Consider the following 10758-nt stretch of genomic DNA (forward strand, 5'->3'; position numbering starts at 1 on the left):
CAGCACCATCAACACGCTGAAAGAGAGCATAATATTAACGTTCGTAGCGTTCCTGAAAAGCGATACAGGACCGTAAGGGATGCTGGCACGTAATTTGCGCTCGAATGTGTTCATTATCAGCCCCCGGCCCGGGGTTCGTTTTTGATAGAAAATCGTTCGGCCAGTAATCTATTTAATGTAAATAATGAAGAAATGTGAACGACACACGCGTCCTCGTTTGTAATGCTGGATTGATGCTCCATTTGTTCTTTTTTTTTGCCGCCAATAAACGATCACGGCCATTGCAAAGCCCGTCACTATCACTGTTTACCGTTATGAGCACCAGAATAGCGCAGACAGATAATGAGGAGGAGGAGAAGGAGGAAGCACGATTGCATCGAAACATATGAGCATTACTTAACAGCAAATGTGCAAAAAAACCGCATGCATAGTGATGAAATTGCATTTACATTTTCAATTTTGTGCCCCGTAATTAATTTACACTTAATGCAGCAGCCTGCATGCGGTCACAGGGTAATCGAGACCAATAACGGTTGAGCATTAATAGTGAAAAGAGAACGATAGGAAAAAAGAAATGGTGGAAAAACAACAAACGGTTTAGTGGCCTGGGGGAGGGCAAGGTCGTAGGACGTGTGATGTAATTGGAGCGAACGGACACCATAATTGGATTATGATCGCGGGGGAAATTCTATGTCAAACGTTGTTGTCCCAGCACCGGTTAACCGGACACCGACTAACAGAGCGGCTGGTCAACCGTCAACCGGTTACTGTTGCGGTCAAGTGCGGATGCCAGTGTCACAAACTGGTAATGGTATGAAAATCTATGCCGACGCCATGATTAATCATAATCGGTGCTTAATGGAATTGATTGGCCAACCGATAATCCCGTTTATCGTGTTTATTTAACCTTGTGAACCTGTGAATCATGATTTAAGCTCCATTTTTCAGGGCTCGCCCATTTTTTAATGCTTCACAGCTGCCGCTTTGCAGTGCTAATGGTCAGTGATGCATTTAAGCCGCTAGCAGATCGCTTCATTCGTGGATTATAATGGCCTCTGCTAGTGTATGATGATAGTGTTTTACTCAGGGACGTCATATTGTTTTATTAACAGCTGTCATTCTATTAACAACAAAATGTAAATATCGAACGCTCTGTTATTGCGCATTCCATAATAATAAGATTCGTTTCAATTTGTTTGAACATTAACAAAGAGCGCAATGCTGATTGTTTTTGGGGTTTCAGCAAACGGAACTCTTCATCTTCGTGCCATGAGGATGCTCCTATCTTCTGCTGCGTCGTCCGAAATGTCAGAAAACAAAACTAAAGCAAATCGCCACCAGTCGTCGCCTAGCCTCGGGCCTCAGACCAACAAGTACAAACCACAATTTCTCCCTCCCGAAATCGTTTGAAAACATATTTTCGAGTTCTTTTCCTCCCTGCCTTCCCCGGGGGCACTCTGGACGTCCTCAACTGCTTGCACCAAGTTGCAGCAAATGAAACCGCGCCAGAGAACCAAACCGGACGAACGGATGGACGGACGGACGGATGCATCCAACACAGAAAAACTTTTCTTGGAAGCGCTCCAAACGACTTGGCCGGCTCTGGACGCCGGGCGGATGGTTGGTGCAATCTTCGTCGACCAAAACCATTCTTGGCCCATTCTTGTAGCAGCAACAATTGCGAAATGCGCTGGCGCTGGCGGCTGCAATCTCACAATTGCATTTTACTGTCATTGATTTAACATTAAAAATGGTCCCGTCCAGTACCGCGCCGCGGTTCTTTTAGTGCCAAAGTTCGGGGCGAGTCCCATTTTCGGTGCCAAACGAGCTGGCAATACATTTATTGTTATTTCGTTTTGTCGTCACGACCGCCTTCGAGTCCTGGCCACTGGGGCGTTTTCTAATGACCAAGGATGGTACGAGAGAGCCCGTTGGTTCGGAATTTATTTGTTTCCGTATTTATGCGATGCTGATGCATCCGGTTTTCTTGCGAGCTCTGAGATGGGTTGCAATTGTTGCTATCAGACAGTAGAGCACCAGACATAATTTGTTCGAAAAAAGAAAGCACACACACGGGCCGTTTCTGATGCGATAACGAAAAGAAAAAAGTTACTCTTTTGTATGTTAGCCACAGCAAATTTTGACTGATGAACGCAAAGGATTGTGTTGTGCGCTGTGATATGCAGTATGGTGCAAGTTATTTTTCGGAAATAATATACGTTTTGTGTAATTAAAGTTGTGTGTAAAAACTTCATTCATGGCATCAGATTCATGAAGATGCGTACAAGAAAAGGTTTTTTTGCTGTAGCTGCGTGATGGCTTATCAGAAAAATTAAAATCGATATTCTTTTGATGGATTATAAGTTTATCCACGTTGTCCCGTTGACTTTTGTTTGAATTTCCTATTCTTCGATTTTAGCCAGATTTTTGAAGTTGCAAAAGTGATCCAACCGGGTTCGTCGCTTAAGTCTTAAGGGCCAAGTCTTTTGATTCGCACCAAAAACAGTGCCCATCGTATCTACGTGATGGATCATCAGAAAAATACACATCAATAATCTTTTAGATTACTAGTTTATCTAGGTAGCCCCGTCGAGTTTAAGGTGAATTTTCAATTTTTCTATTTTTGGCAGATTTTTGAAGTTTGAAAGTGATGAGTTTTGAAATTTTGCCAAAAAAACGAGTCTCACATATTTATTTAAAAAAAAGGATCAATTATTTTTAAGATATCTCGACGGGACTACCTGGAAAAGAGTGAACAGAATACGTGTTAAAAATTTCAAATCCATCGGTCCAGAAGTTTTTACGGTACGATGGGTACAGACTTTGAAAACGTTTTGGGAAACGCGCTTCAGAGTAGCGATCTGCATGGAGCCTTGTATGAAGCGCGGATATTCAAAAATCTGCAACTTTGTCAGTTTTGCTTTAATTGATCCAAAAAAATTACATAATACTCTTGAAAGAATCAGCATTCAGGGAAAAATGTAAAAAATATGTGTCACAAACAAAATAAATACCGAAGCCTCCCCTTAAAGAATATACATGAATCCAATAAAAAAATAGGTGAGTGTATTTTACATAAATCAAAAGCATTCTCTAGTCAGGCCTAATAATAATAGGACCAAATATCGGCGTTGAGATTCAACAATTGAAAATATCTTCTGAAATATAAGAATTATTATCGTTGATTATTTCGCATATTCGTCAGTTTGATCGTGCTCGTTTAGCGAAATAGTGAATCAACCATGGTTTTGAACCTCTTTTCTTAAGAAGAAAAGAAGAAACTCCTTCTTAGAAACTCCGATAAAAAGACTGTGCATCGTTCGATACTAATGTGTTTCTATCAATTAATGTACAAGCCCCGACCAAACAGCATGGTCAACGCCTTCATCGTGTGAAAACGCATTAAGATCGCGAGGAAAACGATGAGAAAGCAGTGCCACGCTCATGGTCCCAGCTAATCAACTAATCCGAATTGAATCACACGCCAAAAGCGTAACAACCAAGTGTGAGAAAAGCCATTCCGTGGCGTTTGCGCTAGAGATAACCGCTCAAATCAGGCCGCCACGCCGAACTGCTCTCTAGTTAGCTTTATGGCTCACGGGATGATCCGAATTAGAACGGATCCATCAAGATCGTCACCAGCACCAGGCCGAAAACCGGCGTCTGTTACGATTCCGGATGCTCCGGTTTATTTTTGTTTGTTTCGGTGGCGACCATCAAGTTCAAGTTGACCAACATACTCCCCAGAAAAGATAAAAAAAAACATTGGGACTTTGGGCACACACCGAGCACCGGACTTTCGGTGCGTGTTGGTGTGCTTTTGTGGTTCGCTCTCTCTCTCTCTCTCTCCTGCTCTCGTAATTAGTTCAGATGATTAATAGTGATTTACGATCGAGGAGCGTCGCAACGCAAGCGCCACGATGTTCCCTGGCGTCCGAACTAGAGGACCGATTGCTGGAAAGGAAATGTACAGCCCAACCCACCGCCGAACCGAGCAGGGCTAATGAAACGGCATCGAAACGTTTGAAAAGCAGTGCCATCCGGCTCTGTGCCGCGGCAGCTTGCTAACGATCCTGTCGACCAGCTCATTGGACCGCCGCCGCGCGATCATCCCGCGACCACGAAGCGAAATGAAATGAAAACGAAACAAAGCAAAGAAGGTTCTAAAGGAGAAGGGCTGAAGAAGAGAAGGAGAAGGAGGAGGAGGAGAAGGTGAGCAACATGCAACTAATCTAAATGTTAATCATGATTTTGGAATTATTATAATTTTCGGCTCCTTTCAGAGGACAGGAGGCTCGTCAGTAAAACAAACGGTCCAAGTTCCCGTGGCGCCCGCCTCCTCCCTGGACACCGGCAGGAGGTCCGTTTCCGTCGCTCGTCCTCGGCCCAGCCTGCTATCTGCCCTATATAGGGAGTGTTTCTGCTCCTCGTTTCCGTTTCGGTCTCTAGCGATCCTCTGCACCTCCCGTGAAGCGGAGGATCACTCACAATCAGCCATCAGAGTGTGTGCCCGGTGTGCGCCCTTGAAATGGAAAAGACCTGAACCCTGGCCAAGTGGTCTCTTGAGTCTCGAGACCTTCTTCTTTTTCTGCCTCTTCGGTGGATGCACCCGGCCAGCGAAAAGCGAGAAGCGAGAGTGTCAGTTGGTTGGTGCCCGTTCGACGACCAACCATTAATTTCTGACTCAAACCCAGGTTCTCGCGGCACCAGGGAGGGGCGGTTGGTCTCGCGACCGACCGTCGCCGCCGCCATCGTTGTGGCTTGTCATTCAATTTCTGTTTGTTTTTGGCGCACCGCAGGTATCCTCGAGCGCATCAGGACCCCGGCATTCTCGTATCCTTTTTCGGAGTTTCCCTCCGAGGAGAAGTGCTGCTTCTTCGGACGTGCTGGACTCGGACTCGCTGGCTCGCGTTTAATCAATTATCGGCCGCCACACCCGGAGGGCATCGGCAGCCACTTTGGGTCTTTGAGTCTTGGGTCTGGCAGTCGGCCGCCGTGTCGCGGGGTCTAATTTTCTTGTCCGGATGAATTGGCGACCGTGCACATCCTTCGCGCGGACGCAGCTGTCGTTTCGGTTTCGGTTTCCCTTTGGCCACTCGAGAAGAAACCTCGCGCAGAACGGTGGAATGTGATTTAATTTAAAAGCGCGGCTCTCTTCTACCTCTCCAAGAACCCTCGCAGAAGGAGGAGGAGGCGGAGGATTCACTAAACAAACAAGCGAGCACGCACGCACGTACGCACGCACGCAGGGCAGAGTTTCCGGGGCCAATTTGGTGCGGTCAAAGAGGAATTCGCACCAAATGACAGCCGGCAGATTGGTGTGCTCGAGGCGTGGACACAGCGTCTTAACGATGGACAGACCAGAGCCGGCAGTCCGGAGCAAGAAGGGGATGATAGTTTCGTTAAACAGAAACGATTATCATCTGGAGGGATGTTTCGTTTCCAGTTCGCGATTAAGGCTAAACAGTTAGTGGCGTTGTCTTACTGTCATCACGAGGTGGATCATTTGGGGGCATTTTTAAAATCATTTCCACACGTTATTGGTGTTCACGTTTTTATTATAGCTAAGTAGAGTGTAAATGGCTATTTTTTTAAGTATTTGATAAGCAGGTTTGTAATCATTACAGTTTCCGGTTAGGTATATTGTGCAGAGCGACATTTTTAAGGAATGATTACATATTTTTCTACTAAAATATGTGGTTTTCAAGTTATTTCACTTGGAGCATGAGCTAATCGCAAACAAAATGAATTGAAATGCTATTCGCAGATGCACTTTACATATTTGTTTTGTTAAGTTAAGTCTTTTCTTTACAGAAAAGTATGCGAACTATAACTAAATTGAAGCACACGAGAGTTTTGTTGTTGATATCGCGAGATATGCTGCTACTGAAAAGTTATTCTGTTCGATGATCTTGATCTTGAGTTTCAAACTTGTTTCTTAATTAAGACAAGAAGAAATTAAAATCAATTTGGAGGTTCACGTTGACCAGTTGTGCAATGGAGCCTGCTCCATCACAACTCCTCGATAGTATAGTGGTCAGTATCCCCGCCTGTCACGCGGGAGACCGGGGTTCGATTCCCCGTCGGGGAGAAGAGAATGCTTTTTTTGTTTTACTTTGTTGCATTTAATCTGAAATAGTTTCCATTCCTAGTTAGTATCAATAAATTTCTAGTATGAACATTAGATGAAAACAAAGATATACGCTAAAATATGCTTAATTTTAATACTACTCAATAACTTACATTATATTCAATAATTTAGATTATATTCTAATGACAGTGTGATTTAATAGCTAATTTCCCTACAGGTACTCATTCGTTACATAATTTATAGTAACGTTACAGGTTTTAAATTACATGTTGTATTGCGAGTCTAATCTCTTTAACAACAACAACAATACTTCCGCACAACCATTGCATCGATTACACGAATCAAACTATTCTAATCTAAACGAAATTCCCCTCGAAACGCAAATGCCATCTGGGGAAATCAATATTTAAAGAGTATCGATTGCTTCCTGCTCGCCTGCACGCTTTCCCAGCTCGTTAAAGTCATTCCTCGGTCTCTTTAACACAACGATACCGAACCAAACCAAACGAGCGGTGGATGAGGTGGGAAAACCTTGGTTTCTCTTTCGCACAAAATATTTTCTCACCCCGCGACGAACGGACCCGGGCCCTGTCGGGTGTTACATTACAAAACAAAAATCCACGCTTCCGAAGTCATCAAAATTCAAATGACTCGCCGAGCGGAACTCCAGTGTCCACGCAGCTTCCAACCATACCCCCCTCCGACTCATCGTCTCGGTAATGAGCTAACCGACCGACCGCGCCACATCTTGGCTGCCAGGCCAGGCCAGGCTGGGGCAGGCCGTCGGTCCGGGCGCTTGTCATTTGATCGTGGCCTTTTCGTTATGACACTTCCAACGCGGGGACTGCGAGCTAGCGGACGAGCGATGCACAACAAACGATAATGATGATGATAATTAGAAAACCAGCTGTTTTTCGGGCGCGCCGCTGCCGCCGCCGAGCCATTTCGAAACATTCCACGCTTGCCCGTTGTTTTCCTTTCTCGCTAGTTTCCGTTTCCTCTCCGTGTTGTTTCTCAAGGTGCCGGGCGTCTGCATCGTTTAAAGCAGGAGCAGCAGCACCAGCAGCATCAATGTGTCAACTGTTTGGAGTGTTGGTTGTTTTGGGAACTGGAGAAGGAACTGATTTACGCCAACTTACGGCAGCCACTTGCATTCCCGGTGGTACAAACAAACACAACGACAATGTGGTGCTCCATTCTGAGTTAATTGATGAACCATCGGCGATACTTGGGTGACGCTTGGTGACGCGGTAATTACGAGCTATTTCCAAACGTTGATTGAGAGCGTGTTTAGGCCGATGGATCGATGGAGAACACATTTTTCCACTTTTCCACTAAAAACCAGGAACAGAGAGGAGATCATTTACATACATTTCATGCCGGCAGCATCCGAATGCCAGGACGTTTCTAGTTCTGACCGAGCAGGATATCAAATTTACGTCAAGTGATTGATTAGTGCAGGATTTCGATGTCGACTGTGATCTGCATTCTACAAAAAAAAGTCTTGTTCGTGAGATATTTATATGGATTCATCAGACTGAAGGTCTTGGATCTAAATTTAACATCCCAGCAAGCACGTGGCTAACCTCACTTTGATTGTAACTCCAATTCAATGAAAATGGCGACATGGCACACGTGGCTTCCTCGTCGTCCCCAGAAACCATTCCGAGCTGCGACGGCAACGGATGAAGAACAAGTTTTCGTTTTCTCATTCGCTAACGGCCGCTGTGACCGCATGGCGTCGGTTATTAATCAAGCAATTCAATTAATAAATAAAAGCCCTAATGTTTCCAATCATCGCAGGCGAGGATTCCTGGTATGCCTGGCAGGCCTGTCGCTGGCCCTGTAGACTGTTTGCGTGCGGCCGTAGCTTGTTAGGCCTTGGTGACATTGGTTGCCAGCTAGCCAGCAAGCCGGCGGACACTGGTGACTGGACTGTAGGAGTTAGTTATTCATGCGGAGGGGGGGGGGGGGGGTTCCATGTCGTCCATGTCGCGCGTTGGGCCACAAGTTTTCAATTGAACTTTCTTCTGGTTGGCGATGGTTCGTTTTCTTTTTAATTTCCCTCCTCACCGAGGCCATGGAAAAGTTTGTCCATTAAATGGAAAACACCTGCAGGATCTTGCTGTGTGGAGGTCGCCTCCCGGTGTGCCGTGTTCTGGCTGAGCCAGTGTTGCGTGATTTAATTCGGGGGAGGGAGTCTTAATTTAATCAAACTCGTCCTACGCGCGATTCCCCTTGGTCCAAGAATAAAAAAAAATGGTTCGCGGACTCGCGACGCAGAGGGTGTGACGTTGGAATAGAAAATTGAGTTGTCGCCGAAGCGGTTCTGGGCCCAGGCTTCCCCTTCAAGAAGTCCTAATAGTAGGGCAGAATAGAAGGTAAGCTGCAAGGTACGCGACATTGTCATCGTCTTCGGTCTTCTGGGGATGCTGTGAGGTGATAGTAAGCCGTGCTCTCGAAGGAAAACAACGGAGTTTGTGTTTAAAGCGTGTTCTGTTTGCGTCTGTTATCAATTGCTGGTGAAAATAGTCAACCGAGGGACCACCAGAAAAGTTGTACCGTGAAGCCGTAGAACAGGTCCAGTGTCCCAGTAACAACCGGCTTAAAGTTGATCGCTCACTAAAAGCGCTGCTCGCCCAGATTGGCCTAGATTGAAATTTATATTTTTCGCGTATCGTGCCCGACCACCGGGACCTAGCGTACCAAATCTACAAATCGTATTCGCCACGCGTCATAACGCCTTTCATAACGCTAATGGCACTTTCTGGTCTCCAGTTCCCGTTTTTCGAGCCAAGCGGACGGTCGCGCTGAGACGATTGATGGGATTGTGTCGTCCACTTCTATCTTCTGGACACAGAGCATCATCAGCAGCATCAGCAGTAGTAGTAGTAGTAATCAGGCGCGAGCAGCCAAAGCGATAATACATTTTAATTTATTTTTATTCCTCCAAGCGATTCCGCAGCCAAGCAGTTCTTCTCCTGGAGGCTGCGATTGCCGACGATCGAACTCTGCGTGATGATGCTGGTGCTGCTGCTGCTGCTGATCATCATCATCATCGTCTATCTGGCGGGTAGTGCTTGCAGGTTTGCAGGTTTCCGCACCTCCATTAGCCTGTCGGCAGCCATAAAACGCTGGTTTTTATAGCAGCCGCACCGCTTCGCAAGGCGCTCAGATTAAAAGCTGGCTGGCTGGCTGGCTGGCTGGCTGATCGGTCTGGATGCTCCCGCCGCTGTCTCTAATCGTTTATTTATTCAATAAGTATTATAACTTTTGGCTTTAGTGCTTGTTTATCGGAAACAATTTGAAAAGTTTCGTCGCTTTTTCGACGTTCACGCAATTCGACGACGGCGTGCCCGCGATTGCTGCATGCCAGAAGGGACATTGCCAGCGCCATCGGGAGTTGAATGAACTGCCAAACTGCCATCGTTTGCTAACGGGATGCTTCGGGGGGGATCATAAATCGGCTTCCGCCGCATAATGGTTTTGCACAGGATTGCAGTGGCGATTGGTTCATAAAGTAGCGTGCTTCCGAAGTGTGCCTGTGCCTCACCGCAGCAGCAGCAACAACAATAACAACAAGAGGTGGTTCTTTTGGTTAAGAGATTGCCACAAAGCCGCAACCCCTTGCTCTGCAGATCCTTGCCAAACATACAAAATGTGGGTCACACAGTACTGCAGCTGCAGAGAGAACCCGTGAGCCGCACACACGACGAGACAAGTGGGAGATGAATTCATTATTCATGGATACTGCACTGGTCCTGACGCTTCCTGGTCCCGAACAAAAAAAAAAAAAAAAGAAAACAGAATGCTGGAGACGATTCGATCAAAAAGCTTTCAAACCGAAATGGGCCCCTGTGCTGCCGCTGTCGCTGCCGCTGCTACTAAAGCGTGAGTGATGCGATGAGTGTCGATTTACGACGAGGGATTCCATAAAAAAAGTAAGAATAGAAGAAAAAGGAAGCGCGGTAGCTTCCCGGTCCGGAAAATCGTTTTTCGCTCGCTCCTGGTGGGCGCAAAAGGATTTGTGAAGCTTCCAGCGGCCAGCGGTGGCAGAAGGGGATTGATGGATTTCAAATAGCTTCTCCCGGTACTCTCGGATGTTGGTTCAATCTTTTGCACTTCCGATGGATGCCCCGTGGAGTGGGAGGAGGGTAGTTTACGAGTTTCCGAAATGTTGTGGCTGTGGTCCCATTTGCGCGGACCACAAAGCGAATCCCACAAACCAAGAGTGGAGCGAACAACGGAATCGTTTTGCGGCGGGGGAAAACGCGGAATTTACGCTGCTTTATGAGCTTCCGCGCCGGTGGAACTTGACGGGCGGATTTCGATGAAAAAAAAAAAAACGGAATGACGAAGGAAATACATTCTAGTATTTATTGCCAAATTGAGTTCCGCCAACGAAGATTGAGATTGAATCCCTGGGCTTTCGGGTAGCGATCAGTGGCGGTAGCTAATCATTTCCTTCCCTCTCCCCCATTTGAAAGGCTTCTTCCATGCTAGAAGACGCTTCTCACGAATTTTCTGCTCTAATTGGACATGTTGCTTCAGCACTGGCTCTAGCTCATGCAGTTGCCGCAGAATAGTGTCAGCACAAGTTCGAATGTGATCGATATGTCTAGTCGAGCGGCATATTGGCATTTGATTGGCCCACTGGCGCTGAGCTG

General features: G+C 46.3%; 1 non-coding gene across 1 annotated transcript; it reads left to right on the forward strand.

Moving 5' to 3' along the window:
• Positions 1-6019: 6019 nt before the first annotated feature.
• On the forward strand, positions 6020-6091 carry Trnad-guc (transfer RNA aspartic acid (anticodon GUC)). The gene has a single exon. It is a non-coding gene; the product is annotated as a tRNA-Asp (tRNA).
• The last annotated feature ends 4667 nt before the right edge of the window (positions 6092-10758 follow it).

Source organism: Anopheles aquasalis, chromosome 3, assembly GCF_943734665.1.
Source record: "Anopheles aquasalis chromosome 3, idAnoAquaMG_Q_19, whole genome shotgun sequence".
In the NCBI taxonomy this organism is placed as follows: domain Eukaryota; kingdom Metazoa; phylum Arthropoda; class Insecta; order Diptera; family Culicidae; genus Anopheles; species Anopheles aquasalis.